This window comes from Petaurus breviceps, unplaced genomic scaffold (assembly GCF_028583685.1).
Source record: "Petaurus breviceps papuanus isolate PSGF00001 unplaced genomic scaffold, PetGlider_PUasm1.0 90919, whole genome shotgun sequence".
Taxonomy (NCBI): domain Eukaryota; kingdom Metazoa; phylum Chordata; class Mammalia; order Diprotodontia; family Petauridae; genus Petaurus; species Petaurus breviceps.
This window is the reverse complement of record NW_027187378.1, coordinates 4,771,092-4,796,636: the sequence shown is the minus strand read 5'-3', so window position 1 is coordinate 4,796,636 and position 25,545 is coordinate 4,771,092. Positions and strand designations below refer to the sequence as shown.

At 38.5% G+C, this 25,545-nt stretch overlaps 1 protein-coding gene across 1 annotated transcript in view; it reads right to left on the bottom strand.

Annotated features, from left to right (window-relative positions):
• ISM1 (isthmin 1) overlaps window positions 1–25,545 on the bottom strand; it is a 105,640-nt gene that overhangs the window by 79,124 nt on the left and 971 nt on the right. The gene's annotated exons all lie outside the window — the stretch shown is intronic.

Here is a 25,545-nt window from a genome sequence, read left to right as displayed (position 1 = left end):
CAGAAGTAGATTTGAGAAAAAGATACAGAAAGGAATAGGTCAGTGGGGGTAGGGGGAGGAGAAGAATTTCCAGTTAACCTGAAGTGTTGGTGAAACCCAAGTGGAAATTAGACTGTTAATCTATAGTCTATGAACCCTATAGTTCTAAAGCTCTGTTCCACAGAGAAACTCTTAGAGTTTCATTAATTGTAAAATCACCTGCTGGGAGATGACAGGGGAGTGGTCTCTCCAGAACTGAGCTCCTTCAAGGCCTGACCCCAGAGCAGTATGTCAAGCAAAATGTTACATTAAAAAATAGCTCCCTGAGGAGCATGGAGGTCTCACTGCTGAGATTAATGGTCAAACAAAGCTGACAAGATTCTATTGTTTTCCAATCAATCATGGTCCCATAAGGACTATTCAAGCTCTAACTGGCAATCAGCTTTTGGAATAATCACCTGCTTCAGATGAGTAACTCGAGTACTAAAAGCTAAAAATTCAAATGTAGCCATGAAAAATAATGTAAAAAAGGAAACCAAGTGAGGATATGCTTAAGAAACAAAAGATCACCAGGGTTAGTTTAAAAATAATTTTCTTAATATCAATCAAACGGACAGTGCTGGCCTCTGTCTTCAAGTAGACTAATGACTGGAATTATTCAGTAAGGTTCCTCGGTTGTTAAATTCAATGTAAAAGGTCCCCAGTGAATGCTGAAGTCACCTCCATGTAGCCCACCTGGTGCTTAGGTATAGCAAGAAAGATGGAATGCAAGATCGTTCCATATTGGGAAACCACAATGCTGATGCATCATGAATAGCTCATAAAGGGAGTATCAGCTTTAACTCAGAATCAAACCCACAAAAGCAAAGAATTCAGACCATCAGAATTTGAAATGTCATTTTGCTTGTGGTTATAGGGTTTTAGTCTAAGAGTCTGATAGTCCACAGAGATAAAAGTGATTAGAAAACAAAGTGGAAACTCTTCTTTTAAAAGGACATGATTCTGCCCTTATTTAATGCTAATGCTCAAGCTGTCTTTCATAATTGTGAAGTTTTTATCCTAGCGAGTTTTTTTAAGCCCTCATCTCCCAGTTGGAAAAGTGAGTGTACATTGAAAACCATCTGCTGTTTTGAAGGTTGTTTTCAACAGTCTGGATTACAGTTTTCAAGAAGCAATCATTTCCTTGCATCAAGGTGAAATACTAAAAAACAAAAGCTCTACTCCAACCCCCCAAAACACCAAATTCACTGCTTATAGAAGTGTCCATGGTTCTGTTTATGCCAGCTAGCAAATTCATTCTGAGAGGATTGCAAAATGTCTAACCCAAGTGGAACACAAACTATATGATTTTGTCACACAATCAAAAGTTAATAATGGAACCAAAAATGCTATTTAAATCACACTTCCTGGGTTTCTGGAAGTTTTTTTTCCAGGCAAATGAAAAGGATAATTTATAGGAAACAGAAAAATCAAATGTCCATGAAATTGCTTCATCTGTTGCCTGTCCCATTCCTTTCTTTCTCCAAGAAAAAAGAGAAGTGGGTTTGGCAAAATTCAGGAGTTCCCAAATTATTTTCTATTGTCTTTCAAAGAATAGGACACTTTGATGTTTCACAATGTAAATTGGAGTGATTTGAGACTTACATTAGTAACAGTATGAGAGATTGGGCCTGAAATTTCATTGATGGGAAATTCCCAGGTGAAGAAACTCCTCCTCCTAAATCAGTCAGCACCTCTTCTGCAATTTCTAATCTTAAAGAGATGCCTTAAATGACAATACTCCTCTTTAACCACCTTAACTTGCCTACTGACAGACATACCAAAATGTAGCTGAGTGAGCTTTACTGAAAGTACAGGACTAAGGGTTAGGAGAATTGAGTTCTGGTCTCAAGCTTTGTCATTGCCTCCCCATATAACTTTGGGAATGTCTCTTAATCTTCCCATTTCAGTTGCTTCATCTCTGAAAAGATCACAAGATCATAGGTACACAGACTCAATGCCAAAAGCATTCTCAGAAACCCTTCATTTTATAGTTTGCTTCATCAGATTTTTTTGGTGAAACAAATGAGACAATAGAAGTGAAAGTCCTTTGAAATGTCTATTTATTGGTATCTACTCTCAGAGGGTACTGTGGAAGATGCACTGACAGACTGCATCTAAGAGAGAGAGTTTACAATCTAACAGGGGAGATGAGAAATGTCCAGCACACATAATCAACTTCAGGCATCTATGATTTCATCTGTATGGGAGGAAAGGGAGAGTAATCTTCCACTGACATAGCTCACTGTACCTTGATAGATAGTCTTCAAATTGTTACTGCTAAAAAAAATCTGTCACTCTACAGCCAATCTTGTATTCAGTCTTCATGAATTTACTTAAGCTAATGTTTAGATAGCAGTCCATAGCAGGACCCATATTTAAGACCTTTCTAGGTTAAGGTCTTCCAAAGCTTTTATTCTACTGACATTGCCTTTAAAAACCTAGGGTCATGTCCATGTCACAGTGATGAAATCAGACTAGGATTTCAGGGCAGGGGCACAATACACAAATAACCATAAAGCAAAGAACTATGAGAGGAAGAGATCCCTCTTTTGGCTAGGGAGGAGGGATGATCAAGGCTTGGTGGATGAAGTGGCATTTAAGTTGGACGCTGAAGGAAGGGTAGGCTTTAAAGAGATTGAGAAAGGGTAGAAGGACATTCTAGGCTGAACAGCATCAAGAAAGGCACGGAAGTGGGGAAAGTGAGGAATGTGTTCTGGGAGCAAACAGTTCATTTTATTATTAATTATTATTATTATTATTATTATTTGCCTTTTTGGAGGTCAGTTGGGGTTAAGTAACTTGCCCAAGGTTACACAGCTAGTTTTGGTTATGTGTGTGTGTGTGTGTGTGTGTGTGTGTGTGTGTGTGTGTGTGTTGTGTCTGAGGCCAGAACCGAACTCAGGTTCTCCCGACTCTGGGGCCAGGGCTTTACTCACTGTGCCACCTAGCCGCCCCTGCAAACAGTTCATTTTGACTATAATAAAGGGAGTAAGGAAAAAAAAAGGAAGGAACCATTTATGAAGTGGCCTGCTATGTATGTGCTGGCATTGTACTAGGTGCTAAACAGATGTTATTTCATTTAATCCTTACAACAATCCTGAGAGGTAAATGCTATTATTATCTCCATTTTTCAGGCCAGGAAACTGAGGAAGACAGAGGGTAAGACTTGTTCAGAGTCACACAGTTAATATTTGAGGCCAGAATTTAATTTGGGTCTTCTTGATTCCAGGACTAGCATTCTATTGACTCTACGACCAAGCCTTCTTTAAAGGCAATATAAGTTAAGGGAGTAGTAGAATAAAAGGCTAGGAAGGAAAAATAGGGGCCATATTGTGAAAATTCTGGAAAGTCTGAATTTTATTTATCAGGCAGCAAAAAATCTTTGACGATTTTTGAGGAGGGGAGTAAAATGGTCAGAATTATGCCTTAGAAGAATAAATCTAGCTATGATATATAGGATGCACTAGAAGGAGAGAAGATTGTAGATGGGAAAACCAATAAAAAGTAATGGAATAGGTGAAAGGTAATTGAAAATACTATACAAATTCAGGGTATTATTCCTTGGGGCAGAGATAGAGGCGGTCCAGATCTGTGATTTCAATCAACAGGAACCTCTGATGAAAAAACTTCCACCAGTGTAGGCTGGCACATTGTCTAAGACACTGAAAAATGAAATGACTTACCATGGGTCACACAACTAGTATTTGCCAGAGGGAACACTTAAATACTTGGAATCAGGCCTTTCTGACTCCAAGGTTAGTTTCTTGTTTTTTGGGGGTTTTTTTTTTTGGTTTATTTGTTTTTTTTTGCTTTTTGGAGGGGAAAAAGCAGGGCAATTGGGTGACTTGCCCAAAGTCACATGACTAGTAAGTGTTAAGCGTCTGAGGCTGGATTTGAACTCAGGTCCCCCTGACTCCAGGGTACTCTATTCACTGCACCACCTACCTGCCCCAAGGTTGGTTTTCTATCTACTGTGCCATATTGCTCCAGATATTATTATAATTATGAATTTTAATCTTAGTAATTGTTATTACTGCCATCATCACCTCAGGGTGTTGAAATTAAAATCATAATAAAGAGAAGCCTCAAAGGAGTGGTGTAGTGAAGGCATTTAATGACATAGGGGCTAGGAAATGAGATATTGGAACAATAAGTATGAAAATCCAAGCATTCCCTATTCTGAGCTGTGATTTTTCACTCTGAGTATCAAAGCACAGTCTAATTTTTTTTGTTGTTTTTTTTTAAAGAAACTTTTCATAAAAAGAAACTCACTTCCACCACCACTACCATCCCTTTTTCTTTCAATGTTTCCTAGGGCTGATTAAAGAAGCATGACTTGATTTTCAATTTCAAACGTCTGGGGTGGGTGGGTACAGGGATTCCAGTAGACTACAGACAGGAAATGAATACCATACACACACCCACAACAAGTCAGATGCTTTTGAATGTGACACTTGGGTAAAATAAAACTATCATTTTCACACTTCTTCCTCTTTTATTCTTCCCCTTTGCAGTTACTTCTTTGGGAAATGTATTCTTGGGATAACAATTCATTCTTCAAATTCATTAGTATCACTGGATATTTGAAATCACCTGTATGAAGACTAAATTTTAAACAGATTTAAAAAAAAAAAAGAAAATTGGACAATTCATTTGCCCCAGAGCTATGGAATCATAAAACAAAGCAACATGTTTGTTAGTAGCATAAACTAGCATTTTATCTTTTAAATATATTTCTGTGAGTATGGTTTGCTAAATCTTTTCTCTTGTTCTTGTCTCTGAAGAAATCTGTATGCCAAAATTATTCTATGCAAAATTTGCAGGAAAAAAAGCTTATAAAATTTAGAGACCAGCTCTTTCTTTTTTGACAACAACCTGAAGTGGATTTTCTCTTGGGGCCATTATAAATTGGTATTATTTTCAGTATTTATTAAGTTCTGTATTTTCTTGACACTTTAATAATATCTATTTCTATCACAGGCACATCTGCTTTCCTCCCCCAAATTGCTGGCAGTGCCAACCAAAGATCAACTATTTGGATTCAAGTCTTTTTGAACTCTCTTTTAAAGAATAAATTTAAAAAAATTTACTTTGCCTTATTATTGGCTTTACTATCTACTAGAGATTACAAGCAGATTTATAGGGTTTTTTTTTAATATGAAATGCTTTGCTAGTTGTATTGGTAAAAGGTGCCTTCTAAACCACAGGGGCGGTATTTATTGCACTGAAGCATTACAGTTGTGGAAATGGATAGTGACACACTGACTATGCTAGAGCTGACATCAGTCTTTGGTTCTGTTCAATGCCCCACTAAAGTTAATAAATCCCCACTTGTTATCTGGATAGGCTTCTCTGATGGACTTAACACTGGCTTAAATGTAAACTTCTTCCACCTTCCTCCCCTTTATGTATTCGACAATCCATTGACATTAGTCTCCAATGGTTGTGGCCTCCTTGCTTTTCCTTGAATACCACACTCCATCTCTCAGTTCCATCGATTTCCACTGGCTTTCCCCTACAACTGACTTTGTTTCCCTCCTTACCTCTGCCTCCTGGCTCCCCTAGCTTCTTTCAAGTCTCCCTTAGAATCCCACCTTCTGCAAGAAGCTTTCACAGTTATCCTAAAAGCTGGTGCCTTGTCTCTGTGATGATCTCCAGTTTGTCCTGTTTGTATATTTTTTAATTGTACATTGTCTCCACCATGAGACTGTGAGCTTCCTGAGGGCTGCAACTGCTTTTTGCCTTTTCTATGTATCCCTAACACTTAGCATGGTGTTTTGCACATGACTGGAGACTAATAAATGCTCCTTGACTTGAATTGACTTGTTAAACTGGGCTGTAAACTAGAGCTCCTCTTTTGGAAAAGTTTGCACTAAGGAAGTGATGAGAGGGGAAGAAGTAGAAATATAGCATCAAGGCCTAGAGCAAGAGCTGACTTTGATAAGAAATAAGATCAATGAAACTGAAAAGTCGAATGAAATATTCAATGCCTAAAACAACCCAGTAATAGAAAAACAGTAAGAGAACAATTAAGTGCAGCTAAACATCAACTAGATAGATACTAACAAGTTACCATGACCAAAAAATAACTATATAAATATTTCTGCAAATGTAGCTTTTGACCTCAATTATCTGAATTATTTGTGTAGGTGGACCCAGCCAGACCATGGCTGAGTTGGCACCAGTAGATTTAGCCAACGGGCTAAATTTCATACATAAAAATGAGGTGAATGGAATGTCAATTTGGATGCACCCAAATAAAGGAGATGTATAACCTCCAAGGAATCTAGGCCTTTGGTTAAGGCAATGTGGGGTAGAGGAAAGATCACTGTATTGGGAATCAGGAAAGTTATCTAGTCCTAATTCATCAACTAACTCTGTGATCTACGTCAAATTGCTTTATTACTCTGAGCCTCAATTTATGCATTCATAAAATTTAGCTCTTTAGAGACCTTCCAAAAACAAAATCATATAGTTCTATGGTTTGATGCAGTACAGATTTCACTGCCCTGGTTTAAATGGGTTCTAATGAACATCTGCAATATTAATTATATATACTATGTATTCCAAAAATCTTGTGAATCTATTACTATTGTATTTAGTATTAAATAAAATTTAATAAAGCTAGCTTACATTTATATAGTACTTTCCAGTTTGTAAAGGGATTTCCTCACTACAACCCTGTGAGATAACATAATATTTTCATTTTACAGATGAGGGAACTGAGGGATCAAGATTAAGTGAGTTGACCAGTGTAAGAAAACTAGTAAATGTGCCAGAGTCAGGAAGTTAGTAAATGTTAGAGCCTAGGTTTCCTGATTCTGATTCTAGCACTCATTCTACCATACAATGAATATTTCCTTTTGTACAAACTACTTCAGGGGCACCTAAATGGCATAGTGGATAGAGTGCTGAGCCCGAAGTCAGGAAAACTCAGACATTTACTAACTGTGTTACTCTGGGCAAGTCACTTTACTCTGTTTGCCTCAGTTTCCTCATCTGTAAAATGAGCTGTAGAAGGAAATGGCAAACCACTCCAGTATCTTTGTCAAGAAAATCCCAAATTGGGTCACAAAGTTAGACATGACTAGAAAAAAAAAAAACTGAACAAACTATTTCATGCTCATTAGCACTTACGGAAATACTTTGTAAAAGTTAAAAAGGGGTGTGTGTGGGGGGGGGACAGAGTAGTGAAGGTGGTTTGAAATTCTAGGCTCTCTAAACTGCTTCACCATCTGTCAGAGTAGAGAAGGGTATGCCTCTTGACATCAACTCTAAGCCTGAAGGGGGTCATATGTGAATGACCCTGGGGTCTTCCAAACTCACCCCATCATACTACATGGTATGGTTTTAGTAGGCAGGGTCTTATATCAGCAGGACAACAGGGTCAGGAAGTAAGTACACAAACACAGCTGTGTGCGGATGTTTGAGCAGGACTTGATAAGAAATAAGAACCAAGCCACTAGTCTTTGTAATGAACAAAATTGACACTGATTCCTACCTTAAACAAGATTGTATCCTAAGATTCCCCTGATGGAAAAAACTACATTTCACAAATAATGAGTAGGGGGAAAAAGCAGAAGTGTATCATTTAAGGTAAAAGCTAGCTTTGATGAGAGAAATGAGACTGAAAAGTCTCATGATGCTTTCAACTCTTGTAACAACCCAATCATAGACATCTAAACCCATCTGGGTAGGACTGTGTAACTTAGTCTTTAAAATTTTCAAGGGTAATGACAAAACATGCTACCCATCTCCTAACAGAGAAGTGATGAATTTAGGGAGAAGACTGAGACTTATTTTCTTTTATATAGCCAATATGGGAATTTATTTTACTTGACTTCATACACACACACACACACACACACACACACACACACACACACAAATAAAATTTTAAAATAAATTTAAAATAAAATTTTTTTACAAGGGATCTGTTTTCCATTTTTTACCCCAATGGCAAGGGTTGGTGGGAAGGAGAGAAAATAGATTTTTTTTCTCATTAAAAAACAAATTTAATTTAAAAATTTTCAAGGTTGTGGGGGGCAGGGAGTGGTGGTAGAGTAGGCAGTGTAGCATTATAGAAAGAGCACTGGCCTGGGAATCCAAAGACATAGGTTTTAGTGGTGGTACTCCTACTGACCAGCTAATGAGTTCTTTGGTGAGGCATTTTATCTTTTGCTTCCAGTTTTCCTTATTTGTAAATGAGGGAGTTGAGCAAAATTCTCTAAGGACCTTATGAGGTCTAGGAGCCTATGAATTCTGTAACCTCTCTTGGTAAACAAAGTATTAGATTTAGGATCTCATCTAACAAACAGGGCAGGATTTCAACTCATTAGGCTAAGACACAGATTACATACAGTGGCAAGGCTATAATACTCAAGAACACCTAGGCCATCCAGTGCTAAAAGACTATGAAATTTGGGAATTGCTCTCTCTGGACTAAAAAGGAAAAGTATGATGTCATTTTTGTCTGACTTCTTCCTTTAAAAAAAAAAAAAAAGTCTGTGTGTTCCCTCTGTCTGTCCCTCCCATCCCAGCAGCCAACTCCATCTTATTGGCAGGTTACCACAATGTTTCTATTTGCATGGTGCTCTAAATAGCATGAAAAACACAAACCAGAAGGGGCCACTCCTGTCTAGAAAAGGAACAAAAAAGGTAAAAATGCCAAAAAACTCAAGTACCTCACTTCCCTGAGTAATGGGTATAATGCTTCAAAAAAAAATAAATAAAATTTTTAAAAGGAAGACTAGGGAAAATTTCTGATTAGCATCTCTGAAGCTTTAACCTGCTTCTTCCTATTAAGTGATTATAAAAATAATGGCTAACAACTATATTCCTTTCAAGATGTTTTTGACTTGATCTTCACAATAACCTTGTGAGACAGGCACTGTTGTTATTATCCCCCCTTTTACAAATGAGGAAACAGGCTCAGAGAAATGAACTGGCTTGCTTATGGTCACTCAGCTAGCATCAGTGCCAGGACTAGAATAGAGGTTCTCCCAGGTTCAAATCCAGTGGTCTTTTCACTGTAGCACATTATTTCAGTCCAGCTCTTACTAACATTACTAAGGTAAGAACAAATTTCCTTGTAAAAGAACTATCAGAGCAGAGTGTCTACTAAGCTTTAGAAAACCTTGATCCTTAGCCCCCACGTTTGCAACTTAACATACCATGTGACTTTCGCCAAGTTACTTTAGTCCCCCATGCCTCAGTTTCCTTATCTGTAAAACAAGAAATTTGGGACAGATACTCAAGCTCAGCAGTGATAAGATTCTGTGACCTTTGCCCTGAAAAGTAATAAGCTTTGATGTCTATTTGTTTTGAACTTTATTTCTAGAGGGAAATGCAACAGAGAACAAATTCCATTCCCATTGACAGTGTGAGAATGCATATGGAAAGACATAAATTCTACCTCATTGCAATCAGTGCATTTTCTAAAAAGGGTGTATGTCTACCCATGTAATAGGAAAAGAAGGAGGGGGATGGGAAAGAACCTGAAAGAAGAAATGATGAAGCAGCATGCCATCTGGTTAAATGGAATCCCCTCCATCTGGAACCCAGCATGTTGCAAACACTAAGAAAACAGATGCCCGATGGATGTGCTGAACATTTCCAATGAGAATGGATAGTCTTAACAGGTCTCTTGTGTTGAGAGAGCCATCTCCTCTCAAAGGCCTGAATCAGGCAGAGTAAAGGGGCAGTGTTTGAACAGCCCAGCCCCTTAGAAATGAGAGGTGGAAATGACTTAACGCGTCTTCCTCCTCAAGGTGCTGTCAGTGCAAGATTAGTCTCCACCACAAATTGCAACCCAGCCAAGATCCACACATATATTTCTTTCCATCTTCCTACTTCATGTTCTCTCTTAGACACTTTCACTTCTGTTTAGGGGAACAGAATGGTTTTAAGAATGTGATGCTCTGGTAAGAATGGAATCATGCCCAGAATCATGGTATGCATCCTTTTAGGAGGACAAGCCTAAGATCACAAGCATTTTCCCCTTCGAGTGAATTTCCTCTCATCTCTGATCCTCACTTCCTAGGAGAGAGGGAGAAATAAGAGAAACAGGGGCTGCTCAATGAAGGAGGCAGTGTGGTACAATGGAAAACGTACTGCCTCTGGTGTCAAATCTTGTTCAAGCCTCATCTCTGATGCTTACTGACCCTGTGACTTTGGACAACTCCCTTAATCTCCATGAGTCTCAGTTTCCTTGTCTATAAAATTAGGGGGTTGAACAAGATGGCCTCTGAGCTCCTTGCTAGCTCCATAGCTATGGCTCAGTAAAGAAGTTCCACAGCTTTTCTTATTAGTCATATTCCATTGTCCATTGATTAATTAATGTTGCTTCCTGGAAGTCCTTCCCTTTATCTGTCTAGCCAAATCTTCCCTGGCTGCAATTTGCAATTCAGTCTATTTCCTCTTGGTTTTCTGTGGAGAAGGAAAATACCTGGTTGGAATTTAAAATAACTTGTATTTAAGGGCAGTATCAGTTTGCTTTTTACATAAGTGAACTGTATCAATGATACTTCATTAGACTGTAGTCCATCATGCCCCACAGATCTTTTTCTGCAGTTGGCTAGTCTTTTCCCTCTTCCGTAACTTTGTTTGGTGTCATTTGTTCTTAAGTCAACTACTTCACTCTCATCCAATTGAATTTTATTATGTTTTAAAAGAAAAAAAACAGATTGTTTCTCTCATTTAGTCAGGCCAATTTGCATTCTAGTTTTCAAAATGTTAACAAACTTATCTTTATTCTCCCTGGTTCCCTACCACATCACCCAGTACCCCTAAATGACTGAGGCCTGGCTAATCTTATCATTTAAGTTGTCTCAGTGATTGATGGGAATCATTAAAAGATCAATTTGGCTGCCGTGATAGGAATTGACTATGTGAATGGCTGAAACTACCAAATTAGCTATTGTCAATTCTAGCTTGGAGACTTGTGTAGAGCCATCATGTCAAGATCTCTGGGCCCATATTTGGCTGTGTTGTTAGATGTGACCTTGAGAAAACCATGCACTAGGTGATTCAGTTTCTCCAACTGAGTACAAATTTTAAAAATGCTCAGTCATTTATAAATGGTGGATTTCAAATCATATACAGGTTAACACAAAGAAGGCAAAGATAAATTTAAAAAATAAATACACAAGCAAAAAGATGAAAAGGTCTTAGTTGCGAGGAAAGAGAAACAGAGGTTTAGAGATCTTCCTGGGATCAGTGTGCCTGCTATACTGGAGATTATTCTCTCTCCAATTTTTAATGAATGCAGACTCGTTGTTTCTGTGTTATGGGGGTCCTAATCTGCCTCTATGCCCAAGTTCTATTGTTAAAACATCAAAGACCAACTGCTGGCTGAGATACAGTCCATATGAAAAGAGTGACCAGTGAATTTACTGCTTGACTTCATTCCCTTTAAATGGAACAGGCCCCATGGTCCTCTTTCAAAGCCCAATCATGGACATATATCTTCTTTATAGGACATCATGTACAATAAAGTGAAGCAATAACTTCTTTTTGTTAAAATAAAGAATACCTTTGAGACTCCTATGAGATGGACATTCCATTTAATAAACATCACTGTGGTTACACATTCTCAAACTCTCCTAGCATGTTAACCAGAAGTCCTAGCCCCTTCCACTCTACATGATTATTTTCCTCACTAATTAAGTTATATTTTAGAACTTCAACCCCATCCCTTGGACTTACCTTGTATCAGGACAAAAACAATTGAATAATTTCAAGGGCAGCATCACTGAAATAAAGCAAACCAAGTTCATATCCCCACTAATATTAACTGACATGGTATTACCCTATTTGTGGAGTAAACATTTTTATTGAGAGCCAAGTCCAGATTAAGTGCTGGGATCAGTTACACACAGTACCACCAATGTCCACAAAGACATCACTTCTTCATTTAAGACACTTGAATTCTGAAATCCCAGGAGATCTTTAAGTATTTACAGATGCTAGAGCTGTGGGCAATCATAATTGGTTTAAGTGTTGAGGGGAAACAGAAGAACTTTAGTCCTATATTAAAGGAAAGGCAAAGTTGATTGTATATAAATGAGAATCCACTGTAACATAAAGGATTACTTCAGAATGGCATGGTGGCCCCCAATGCAAGTTGATAATGAAGGCATCTGCAATAAAAACCGCTCAGCTGGTCACTACTGGACTTACCCCAGGACTACGCTTTTGGTGACTGAATCACTTATCAGCACTGGGGGAACTGAATATCTAAAATAGTAGCAAATTCATCCAGGCTCATCTAGCTTAACCTTCTGCTCAATTCATTATTCCAGAAAAAAATTCAGTTCTGCATACCTTGCTTTAAATAGGCTAAATAATGAACGGATATTTTCTTTTCCTCTCTCGTCAGAAACCACATACTGTCTGAAAACCTAGTCTCACAGCCGAGTCTAGACTTTCATGGGACAAAGCACCCTATTAGAAAAACACCTGTTAAAAGAAGTAGTTTGGCGAATTGAGAAGAAAATCCAGCAATAAGAAGAGATTACTTTACTTCATTTGGAAATGCAACAAAATCACAAGACAATAGTAATAATAATAAGTTCTGAATGATAAATGATGAAATTCGGGGTGGGAATTTCAATACCATAGTCTATTTCTGTATACTCTCTATTAAATCTAGTAATTTAAAGGGGAATAAAAGAAGGAAGGAAAGAAAAGAAAAGAAAAGAAAAGAAAAGAAAAGAAAAGAAAAGAAATTTGCCCAGAAATTATTCACCATGCTTTTTGCACACTTAGTCAATGCCCTTTTGAAATGTTTTTGATTGCAGTAAGCACCTAACACATTACAGTTCTAGGACTGTAGGTCATGTTTTCTATTTTAATTTTAGTCTTCCTATAGCTGTAGCATCTCTCTTGGCCTTTTAAATTGCATTTGGGCCTGGAGCCTACAGTTGGTATTGATAGCTCCCAGGACATTTCCTAATAGGCTTATTGCTAGTTTCTCGGTTGGAAATTGGGGTTCCCCTGACACCATCATGAAGCTGGGTTTATAGCGGCCTTGGGGCAGGCTTGAATATTAAATCTGAAAGCACACTGCTTCTGCCACCCCCTCATGGTCTTACAAAAACCTTTGGAGGGAATCTCTTTGTGGATTTACTAAGAATAATAATAGCTACCATTTATATAATGCTTTAAGGTTCGCAAAGTGCTTTGGGGGAGGGGAAGGGAACAAACATTTGTTAAGCACCTACTATGTACCAGGCACTGTGCTAAGCACTTAACAAATGGCACCCTCTCTCCACTGAGAGGTGAGCTACCTCTGGCTTTATGGATATTATCTCACGTGATCTTAATAGTTAGAATTTATATAGCACTTTAAGGTTTACTAGATGGTTTACAAAAATTATCTCATTTTATTCTCACCACAATCCTGGGAGGTAGGTGCTGTTATTGCCCCCATTTTACAGTTGAGAAACCTGAGGCAGACAGAAGTTATGTGACTTGCCTGAGGTCTGTAATAGCAACGAAATTTGAAGATCCCTTTGTGTTGACAAGCTAACAGGTACTTAGCGTCAAGCTAATTATATCAAGCCACTGTTAAAGAAACAGAAGGTATGAACCCCTGTTGCTGACATAACAGGAAGGGGCTGAACAGGAAGGAGCTAATACCATATATAAGGAAAAACCCCAGCTGGGAGAGTCAGAATTTCTTAGAGTAAGCAATGTGGAAGAAGAACAGCTGCTGCTAGGAAGAGTGAGAGAGAGAAAGAATTTCTCTCAGTGAGCTTCTGGAGGCTGGGCTGCTACTGCTGGACTGAAGACTGAACTGAGAATTGAGAAGAACTGAGAAGAGAAATGAGAATTGAGAACCGAGACAAAATTTCTTGGAGCAAGCCTCCTGGAGGCTGGAGAAAGTGATTTTGATTTTGAGAATGGAGATGGGGGTGGCTAGGTGGTGCAGTGGATAGAGCACCAGCCCTGGAGTCAGGAGGGCCTGAGTTCAAATCTGGCCTCATACACTTAACACAAAAACTAGCTGTGTGACCTTGGAAAAGTCACTTAACCCCAATTGTCCTCCAAAAAGCAAAAAAATAAAAAAAAATTTAAATGCAATTGGAAAATACATAACAAAATAAAAATACAGTAAGACATAAACAATATTACATTGGGGCGGCCAGGTGGCTCAGCAAGTCAGAGCACCGGCCCCAATGTCGAGATGACCTGGGGACTGAATCCAGCCTCAGATACTTAGCACCACACCCAGAAATAACTGGCTGTGTAACCTTGAGCAAGTTACTTAACCCCAATTGCTTTAAAAAAAAAAAAAGAATGGAGATGGAGAAAGTTTTTGATTTTGAGAAAGGAACTTGTGGTGGCAAAACACCAACTTGCGGTGGCAGAACTTGAACTCATGGTGCTAGAGCTGCTGAAGACTTTTGAGGGCCGGTCTGAGCTGCCAGAGGAAGCATGACTGTGGTGTCTGTTTTGGGCCTATGTTGATTTCACAGGCAGAAAGTGAATTGAGATGATAGTGCCAACCATGTGTGTGAATACTGTTGTAATTCTGCTAAGCTTGATGTGTGGAGATATTGTTGTGGCTCTGTTAAGTTTTCTCTTCCCAGGAACAGAAACTATGAAGGACTTGAGGTGGACTGGATACTGTGAGCTCTGATGTGAAGCAGGAACTGCATGGAGAGCTGGACTAGGAACTGGGAGCTGTCTGCCTTTGAACTCAGATGGCAATTGGTTAGATTTGGGCAGGAGTTGGGACCATGGAAGAGGAGCCATGGGAGCTGAAAGCCTGCCTTGAGTCAAGATGAAAAGACCTCTCTGTGGGTACTGAGTAGTGACTGATGAAATTTTCTGAGTAGTGACTGATGAAATAGGATACTGAATAGTGACTGATTATGAAATTAGGAGGCAAGCTTCCTTAAGGATGATTGAATGATTGAGTTACTAAATGATTATACTTTGTTTAAAACTATGTGACCACTTTGGTGAAAACTATGAAAAAAACCTTTTTAGTGATAAGGTGTTGAGTTGTGACATGGTGAATGCTGTATTTTGATTTTCTGTGAATGTTTTGCTCTGATTTGTTATTGAATAAATAGAGAGTTCACTATACTATGTAATCAGAAGCCTGAAAGCTGTTCACAGCAGTAGTCCTCTGGAAAGCTGCTTGTGCTTGGCTTTACAAGGTCACGGAGCTAGTAAATATCTGAGGTCACATTTGAACTCAACTTTTTCTGACTGCAGACCCAGTGCCACTGTGTTGATGGCTAGGGCTGCAAATATAAATAAGACATAGAACTCATGTGATTTGTAAGCTCCTTTCTTATTAAATTCTAAGTGTTAGGGAGGAAGGGAATGTGTCTTCTACTTTGTAGTTTCCTTACAACAATCCTGTGAATTAAGTGCTATTATTATCATTACTATTTAATGGATGAAGAAGCTGAGGCTTAAGAGGTTAAGTGACTTACTTAGGGTCATACAGCTGTCTGAGATGCATTTGAACTCAGATCTTCCTAATTCTAAGTCCACCACAGCCCACATTTATAGCAACATATTCTTTCCCTCAAGTATGTGTGTGCCTAAGGAATTGACTAAATGATAATTCATAAGCATGAGGCATGTGATTATCAAATGGTTATGTCTATCTGTTTTATTCAATAAATACCTACTGTGTGCAAATATTTGGTGGCAATCATTATAAGATCAGTTTGGTTATGGTGAAAGGAACTGATTTTGAAGATGGCTGGGACAGTAGGTAAGACACAGAACCTACATGATTGCTAGCTCCTTTTTATTAAACTACAAGTGCTAGGAAGGGAGGAAATATGTTCTTTATTTTGTAGTTTCCCATAATGCCTAGCACAGGCTAGGGCCAGGCATATCCATTGAATTGAATTTAACTGTCTCCAGGACTTGTTATATTTTGGCTTTTTTGTCAGGTTACTAAAACATCCCCTCATCTCATGGGAAACATATCTGCTTACAAAGATGTGGGATTTTTCATTATTATACATTTTGAAAACTCATAGGATTCTGTCCACAAACTTGTGTCCAAATTCATTTTGGTGCTCAAAACTTAATTCCAAATTGTTAGACTATAAGGTACATGGTAGTCTAGGTCTTCCTAGCAATGAAACAGGGCATGGGGGCCACAGGAAGGAGGATACCAGCAGCTGTTTCATCAAATAATAGAGAAGGGGTAGGGGAGCAACTGTTCTCAATGTGGATGGTCTTCTGGGCCAATACTTTTGTTAAAACACCTTTCTCCTTTTAGAATATAAACAACTATATGTGGAAATTAACTAGAGAGTTGAGCCCTATGAGATTATTCAGATTTGGAAATTCTTTTGGGCTACAGTTTTTACATTTTGAAAAGAAAGGGTGACACTTGATAAATTAAAAAGTACGTGTACTTTGAATCATCCCAAGTCTTATTGAATCATACATTTAAAGCTGGAAGGGCCCTCAGAAGCCTTAAGAGCAACCTTTTCATTTTACAAATAAGGGACCTAAGGTACAGAGAGGTTTAAGTAATTTAACCAAGATTACACAGCTCTTAATTGCCTGAGGTGGGATTTGAAATCAAGTCTTCCCAATGCCATGTTCAGGGCTCTGTCTAGTACTTTGCTGACTCTTGCTGTCCCCCATCTCCATGTGTTCTCTTCTTTCTAGGCTCAGTTTACATTTTACCTTCTCCATAAAGTCTTCACTGATTCCCAACTGCAAGTATATGCTTCCTCTTCAAGTTTTTTCATGGTACTTTATCTGGATCCCACTTTTTCTCTCTACCTTCTATTATGATCATCTTAATCTAGCATAACCTTCCTAGGAGTTCATAAATTTCCCGAGGGAAGAGACAGTGTCAGTTTTTTTGTCTGTGTATTCCCAATACCTTGAACAGTGCTTTATACATACAGGTGTTTAATCAGTGTTTGTTGACTTGAATTTCAAATGAAACAATGTTATATTCTATAAAAAGTATATATAGATATATTTTATCTCTGAGCTTAGTGGCTGTTTTCTATTCATAAAATGGGAATATTTGTGCCCCTTATCAAGTGCTGTAAGGAAAATACTTGGTAAATTATGAAGTGTTACATGAATGTGAGCTATTATTATTAATAACTTTTATCAAATAGAAATAACAGATCACACTTACATAGCACTTTCCCACTCTCACCCCTTTGAGATAGGTAGTAATAGTATCCACATTTTGCAGATGAGAAAATTGAGGATTAGTCTCTAAATTTTCATCCACCCTTTCCCTCTCCATTTATATGGCCACCAACCTACTTAAGACCTTCCTTACCCACCACCCAGACATTTATAACAGTCTCCTAATTGGTCTTCTTGCATCATTTCTCTTCTCTTCTAATCCATTCTCCACTAAACTAATTAATTAATTATTAATATTCCTAAAGCATGAGTCTAACCATGTCACTTCTCTGTTCATTGCTTTCCCTGATTCTTTAATGCCTCTACTATAAAATCCAAACTTCCACTGAGCATTCAAAGCCGTTCACAGCCATTCCCCTTCCTATCTTTCCAGTATGATTACATATTGCTTTCTTCCAAAACTCTGTGGGCTGGCCCATTTGGAGTTCTTCACATCTGCTAGTCCATTTTACATCTCCATGCATTTTCCTAGGCTGTCTCCCATGCCTAGAATGCATTCACTTCTTTCTTTTCACCTCCTGGAACATCTAATTTCCTTCAAAGCTTGACTCAGGGTGTCACTTCCCTCACCAGGCCTTTTGTCATCCACCTAGTTGCTAGTTAACTCCTCCAAATTACTTCGTATCTACTTCTCTGCCTACATATTGCTATCCCTTCCAGTCCATTGGAAACTCCTTCAGACTGGAGGTGGAGGGACTCTTTGTATCTCCATTTTGTGGAACAGTAACTGGCACATACTAGATGCTTATAACTGCCTGTTCAATTGACTTAAATCTGAATTAGATCTGTAGACACATCTGTAGATCTGTAGGCTGAACTGGTACAGCTAAAAAGAGTAAGCAGCATGATCTGAACGAAGTTCTTCTGACTCTAAGTCTCAATATCCCGTCTATCATACTGTGAGAAACTATAAAATAATCTGTTGTCTTCACAGATATTTCTTACACAAGCCATTCTCACTGAAAGAGGGTGGGAAAATGTCTAAAACTATACTAAACTAAGCTCTGATGTTGTGCTTACCATTGCTGCTGTTCAGTGTTCTGCCTCAATGTAGGGCAGCTAGGCAACTCAGTGGATAAGAGTGCCAGGCATGGAGTCAGGAAGACTCATCTTCCTCAGTTCAAATCTGGCCTCAGATACTTACTATCTGGGTGACCTTGGACAAGCCACTTAACCATATGTGCCTTAGTTCCTCATCTGTAAAATTAGCTGGTGAAGGAAATGGTAAACCATTCCAGTATTGCTGCCCGGAAACATGAAGAGTCAAGCAAGTTTGAAACAATTCAACAAGAACCACATCTCAAAGTAACTGATACCATGGGCTGGTCACAGGTAGTCACTTTTTTTATTTTTTTGCCTTTTGGAGGGCAATTGGGGTTAAGTAACTTGCCCAAGGTTACACAGCTGGGTTTTTTGTGTGGGTGTTAAGTGTCTCAGGCTGGAACCGAACTCCGGTCCTCCTGATTCCGGGGCTGGAACTTTATTCACTGCGCCACCTAGCCGCCCTACAGGTAGTCATTTTTAAAAAGTATATTAAGAGAGTAGAACTGTTATTTTCTCTACAGACTTGCAATGTCCTTTCCTTCATGGGTGGTATTACCTGCTGCTGCAGCAAAAATAATATGGGGTTAGCAACAATAGAAAGAGTACTATGGAAGTTGGTTTAGGGTAACAGAATGCATGGAAGGGAATGTTCTAGAAGTGTCTCCAAGGCCATGAAGAAGTAGTTAACACTGTTAGCTTGTTTTTCCTTCTTTTAAGTTCACAAATGACGCACACAAGTCTGTGTTTGGGGAGTTGATGCTGTACTATATTTGTCAAGGAACCCTAGGCTGTCTCCTTCTGCAAATAGCAAATGTTCCCACTCACAGTTGGGGACTCCCCACCACTACCCATCCTGTCAACCAAAAACAACTGACCACATTTCAGTTTCTCCAAAGATAAATGACTTGTCACCTTCTAAAATGGGACTATATTAAGACTCCCTAAATTGCAGGTGTCACCCATGACACTTGAAATTTGGGGATTCTCTTTATAACAGTTCTGGTAGGGATTATTACATTCCACCTCAGATATATCCTGAAGTACCTTTCCACCCAAATCACACTAATTTCACCCTAGTTACTAGCAACCTACAATTCTGACATAAAACTTTGGATAAGCCATCAAGAACTAAGTTGACACTCTGCCAATTGTCTCTATCCCTAGAACTTTCTATTCTAAACTTCACCACTCTTGTAGTTCTAGATGCACCACTATCACCAAGTATCATCCTTTACACATAAAGGTAAATGGAATCTCCCAACATTACTAGGCCACATTTATTGCGTTGTTTTTATTGCACTGGGGACGATCTCATCACGTTTATCATCTTTTGGTAGGTATTTCAAAAAACAATGGCCAGAAGAAGAGAAGCAGGTTCTGGAAAGTAATGAAGGGAATCATTAGAATCATACTCTAACCTTTTGAATTAACAGGTATCATAGTAAAATGAATCCATTTTATCCCACATATGTTCATGGTTATTTATAGAGTACTTACAGAAAAAAAGAGAAGGCCCAAATATAATAAGAAGGGAAGTAAAAATTGGTGGTTTTAAATTAACAAATCTCCTTCTCTTGTCCTTTCTCTGCACACAAAATAAGTTTAGGACTTTTAAAATGACACCCCTTCCCCCCCAAAACAAGCTCACATTTAGACAATTGAGTGTAGTAGAGGTAAATAAGAAAAAAGCATCCTTGGCAGCCATTGGAAGAGGGAATTTTAATATTATCCTTTTCTGTACATAGTATTCAAACCCTGAGCAAAGCCTTGCAAAAGAAAGATCTGCCCTCAAGGAGAGGCAGAAATAAAAGAACCACAAAGATGATCAAAGGATTGTAAAGTAAGCCCACTGGTTATGTTTTTAATATATAAAATAGGAAATTTGCACTACCTACATGACAATGATTCTGTGAAAAGAATTGGGAGAAGGTAGAAGGGTTATTTATGATTTTCAGGTGGTGTATAAGGAAAGTCTTCAAGAGAGGCTGGTATTCTGTTTCCCCCCCACCTCCTACTGCAGACAAAAAAAACCCAAAATGACTTTAATTTAAAGCATAAAATATTTAAGTTAGATGTATAAGGGGGAAAAAAACCCATTTTTATCAAGGACAGTTGTTGAAAACATTGGGCGTGAATCAGAAGTGATAAAGGTGAGACATAATATTAAGATTTCTTTCAGCTTCCAAGCTAAAACAATCCAACTTTGAAATTAAATTCTTCCACTAAATTTGGAAAACTTCCAAGCACTTAAGAAATGTTGGTTTAATTGAACTTCTGTGGAGGAGGGAGTTCCCTGAAATACTATAGCAAAGCAAGCCATAGAAGTTGTCCATGTTGTACTTGTCATTGGTGATTGTACACACCCATGCCCTTGATAAGCTGGGGGGTGGGGGGCAGAAGGGAGATTTAAAAAAATGACAATATGTTATATTCTTGCAAGAAGAAACAAATAGATCCACACTTTTAGCTTAGGAGCAGAGTGAAACTTGTTTATTTTCTTTTTGAAGTGTCCTGTCATAGAGGATGTCATCCCTTTAAACTTTCCAAGGCAGTTTGTAAAACAAGCAGGTTGTTAAGAGGTTGCTATGGAAAATCGGACCAGACCTGAAAATTGGCATCAGCATTGCATGTAAATGAAAATCAAATAAACAACCTCAAACCTAAAGAAGAGAAGGGAGAGCTAGGGAGCAAAGTGAAAAAATCAGTACTTGAGATTAGGGGTTCTGTGCTTCTGAGGCAGAAGGACAGTCTTTTGTCTTCCTAGTTTGCAGCTCTTAGAGCAGGAAGCCAGACAGAAAGACATGAAGATGGTACCTTTTTCTCATCCTCCCCGGCAGTTTTTTCCACATGTTATCTGAGAAAGGGAGAGAATGAAAAAGAAGATACTTTGATCTTGGAGAATAGCTGGGGGGATTTAGGACCAAGTCCTAAACCTGGGAAGTTGAGTATAAACAAGGTGGATGGGCTTTTTCTGCAAAATTTTAAGCAAGTGAATGAAAGAAGCTTATACTTTCTTATGAAAACCAAGTAACTGGGATTTTTTTTTTTAAGGGAAAGGATAAGGGATGATATTGCAGAGGTAGAGTCCTTTAACTGTTACTCTAAAAAGGTTTTCTGTATTGATTTTTTAAAAATGTTGCTCAAGTTTAGTTTACTTATAAATGTGAATGAAGTTGAGTAGGGAGTTGCCACCTGGAATCTTGGTGATGGCCAGAACATCCTTACTGCTCCCTAGTGAGAGCCATAACTGAGGGGGAAAAAACCAAACACACAGAGACACAGACACAGACACAGACACAGACACACACACACACACACACACACACACACACACTCACACTCACACCCCCTACTGTCCTTCCAAGGGCTAAAGGTGCAACAACAACAAAATCAGTAGCTTTTAGCTTTTGACAGTGAACTTAAGCTTTCAGCTCTAGGTCAAAAGGTAATTTTTTTTTTTAAGACAGGGCGAAGATTTTTTTTTAATGGGACAAAATAACCCAATAGAATTATATAGAGAGATATAGAGATTTATACACACACACACACACACACACACACACACGAAGAGAGAAACAGAGAGACAGACAGACACAAAATAGAGAGACATGGAGCTGGAAAGGATCTCAGAAACTAGTCCAACTTCCTCATTTTAAAATGATGAAACTGAGTCCCAGGGAGATGAAGAGTCTTGACTAAGGTCATATAAGTAGCAAGTATTGGAGGAGGAAGGAAATACTACAGATCTACTCCAGCATTCATTTGGCCTACCAATATACAAGTCAGTCAATAAACATTTATTAAGCATCTTCTAGGAGTCAAGCACTGTGCTAAGCACAAGGAATACATAGAGAAGGAAGACAATCCCTGCCCTCAAGGAGCTCCCGGTACAACAGGGGAGGTGACACATAAACCGCTCTGCACACACGATTGAAAACTCATAGCTGTGCAGTGTGTACATATGTTCTTATTACTCATTACTCCTATTACTCAAAGTTCAACTTTCTTTTCTCAATATAGGCCACTAAGGATGATTGCTTTTTAAAAGGTGAATGGTTAATGGGACTAATGTTCCTTGCCTTGTGTCAAAGGTAGAAAAATGGCCAGATTAAACATCTTACAACAGTGGAATACAAGAACACTTCAGATGACACAAAAACAAACTAAGCAACTGTAAAAATAATCTTGACTACTGTTAGATCAGTTGCAAGTCTCAATAGCCAAAAACAACAGACCTTCTATAGAAGTACGCTTTAGAAGTGAAGGCTAATTTACTACCATTTATGTAAATAAAAATTCCTTGGTATAGTTCCTTCTGGCTTCTACTTTCATAGTTTTGTTTTTATTTTTTTTTAAACAGTGAAAACAAAAAAAAATGTAGGTATAGGCTTTCTAGCTTGCCATTATGTAGGATTTAAAATCAAGTTTATGATACCTAAGAAAGGATTCACTGAGCCTACCTCTCTAGGAATAATTGACATTATTTTATTAATAACGGATTGGACATTTAAAGCCCGGCAAAATTTATCTTCAAGTTATCTGTAGACTGATTTCACCAGTGACTGATAGTAACATCCTTCATTATTTCCTTAACTCTAGTCACACTGGCCTATTTGAAGTTCCCAGTTCCTAACATTCCATTTCGTGCCCCTGTGTCTTTGTATAAACTGTCCTCCACAATTAGAATACTCTCCAGTCACCTCTGCCTCCTGGAATTCCTAGCTCTTTTCAAAGTTCAACTCAAGTTCCACTTCCTTTCCTGATCCTGCTATGATTAAGTATTCTCCCTTCCCATTCCCTGTCTACAATCAACCTATCTACCTTGCTATCTGTCTGTCTTGCTATGTACATATTGTCCTCCCCTCTCTCCTGTGCCCCTAGAAGAACATATGCTCTTTGAGAACAGGGACAATTTTGCTTTTGATTTTATTTATCAATTGCCTACAAGTCCCTAGTATATAGAAAGTACTTAACACATGCTGTTTTTTGTGGCTGTTGTAAGGACAAGTCTGCCTCCAGTTAGATTTTAAAATACACCTGTTACTTCAGAATTTAAAATTATTTTTGATCCTGTCTGTTGCTATAAAAGCAGCAAATAAATTCCTTTATTTATTTAGGTCAGGATCCCTCCATGTGGCCTGACACCATTCTTCATGCCTTTGTAGAGTAAGATAGCCAAGTAAACTGCTGTAATATCATTTCAGTCAGGAAGAATATAAAACTTTTATAACAAAGGACAAAACCAGGGGAAATATGAACAAAGCTGTTAAACTCATCATGTTGCTTAGGAGAAATCTTTGTATTTAGCACACAACATAATAAAACATGGTTCTAATACTTCTCAAAAGATTGGATGTATTGGTTTTAGCAATCCCTTTGTATCCAAGATATTCAGTAAAGCATGCCTTCTAAATCCCCTATCTCTTTTACCCTTTAGTATAGTGCTTTAAGCCCTACTCCCTCTCCACCTTTGAGAATAACATCCACATTGCACCCCCCCCTTCCCATTTCCTCAGCTGTTTCTCTCATTATGTTACTAGCCTGTCAGAGAAGGCAAACTCAAGGTTATTCTAATGATAGCAAACACCTCATAAAAAAACCCGCCAAATTTACTTTTCCACAGAACATTATTTTTATGACTTTTCATGAGGCTATGAGGAAAGAAAGCATCATGTAGAAAATATGATTACCAGAAATCTTGAAGATATTAAAAACTGTTCCAATAATGTTAAACTAGTAGACATATTTCAGCCTATAAGTCTGTCTACATTATATTCATACCCACCTCACCAGGATTGTTGTGAAGATCAAATGTGGTCAAGTCCTTGGAAAATGTTAAAGTACTTTATAAATGTCAGCTATTATTAATGTTATTATCCTAGATTTTACTGCATCAATTGTGATGTCAGGTGAACTGATAGTGAACAGTGAACAGTGAAACTGTTGACCAGCATGAAAATAGAGTGAAAAAGTCATTAAAATTTCAGAAATGCCTAAATTCCAAAAGACTTAGATTTAGAGTATATTTTCAATAATTAAAAAAACTTTCTGATTTTAAGGATAATCTCTATATTAGTAATAACCAGTAAACTTACCCTTACTGATCATCCTCTCTTTAAAACATTTCTTTTTATACATAAAGACATTAAAGCTGCTTTTAGAAGAGGACAGGTTAAGGTGCAGTCAAGATTCCTCCCATCTGAATAATATTTAATCTTAAGTATCCCCAAGTGACCTGAGAGCTGAAAGCCAGAAAGGACCTATAGGGTTAGCCCTGGACAACTGAAAAGAAGAAGGTCTAAGAGAAATGCCCAGTGGCTTCTTGGTCATTATTGCACATGCCTTTCCATCCAGGGCTCTGATTTGTCAAGTGTCATAAACTAGCCAGAAAAAAAGTGCTTATTGAAATTATAAGGGCAGGAGGGGGGAAAAAGTAAAGTTATGTCAGAAACAGTCTTGACATGTTCAATCACTTAGTTTGAAACAGGAACTTGCATTCATTCTATTCAATACCACCCTCCCAAACCCATTCTTTCCCCATATAACACTTTGCCCCCATACCCATCGTTGTCATGGGAGGAAGAAAGTCCAACTACCGAGAAGGTGATGATCTGGGAAAAGTAATTTATGTAGTTCAAAGAGAGTCCCAGAAGATGAATCTGACCCTAGAAACTCAGGTTCAGGTAAGACTGGGATGACAGGTGCTCCCCAGCTTCCTTACCTCCCAAAATTGGCTTTCTCAGCCTCCCATCTTTTCCCATGGGAAAAGATAGACCTTGCACATACCCAGGTCAGTTGGGGGTGGGGAGGATAGGGAGAAGTGCACTGAATCTGGAGTCAAGGACCTACCATTCTGCCATTCTGAGATTGTTACCTGTGTGACCTGGGCAACTCACTACTCCCACCTTAGTTTCCACATCTGTAACATGAAAAATTAAGCTAGATAATCTCTAAAGTCCCTTCCGGTTCAAAGTCTAAATTCTGCCTTCAGAACCAATCCCTTTCACCAAGTGGCCAGTTTCCCCAGACCTGGCATCCAAACAGAGTGAAAAGCAACAGGCAGTAAGGGAACTTGTAGAGCTTTCAGAGCCGGTGACGAACTCGAACACACTGTGTTCTTAGAGTGGCAGTCGGGTTCTTTTACTGACGCCCAAGGATCCAAGAGAGCCAGTGGGTTGTGCCATACTTCCAGCCCACCATGCCCAGGTTTGGAATCCCTGCCCCCCCCGCCAAACCGATTGGTTCTGAAGGCAGAACTTAGACTTTGAACCGGAGGGACTTTAGAGATTATCTAGCTTAATTTTTCATGTTACAGATGTG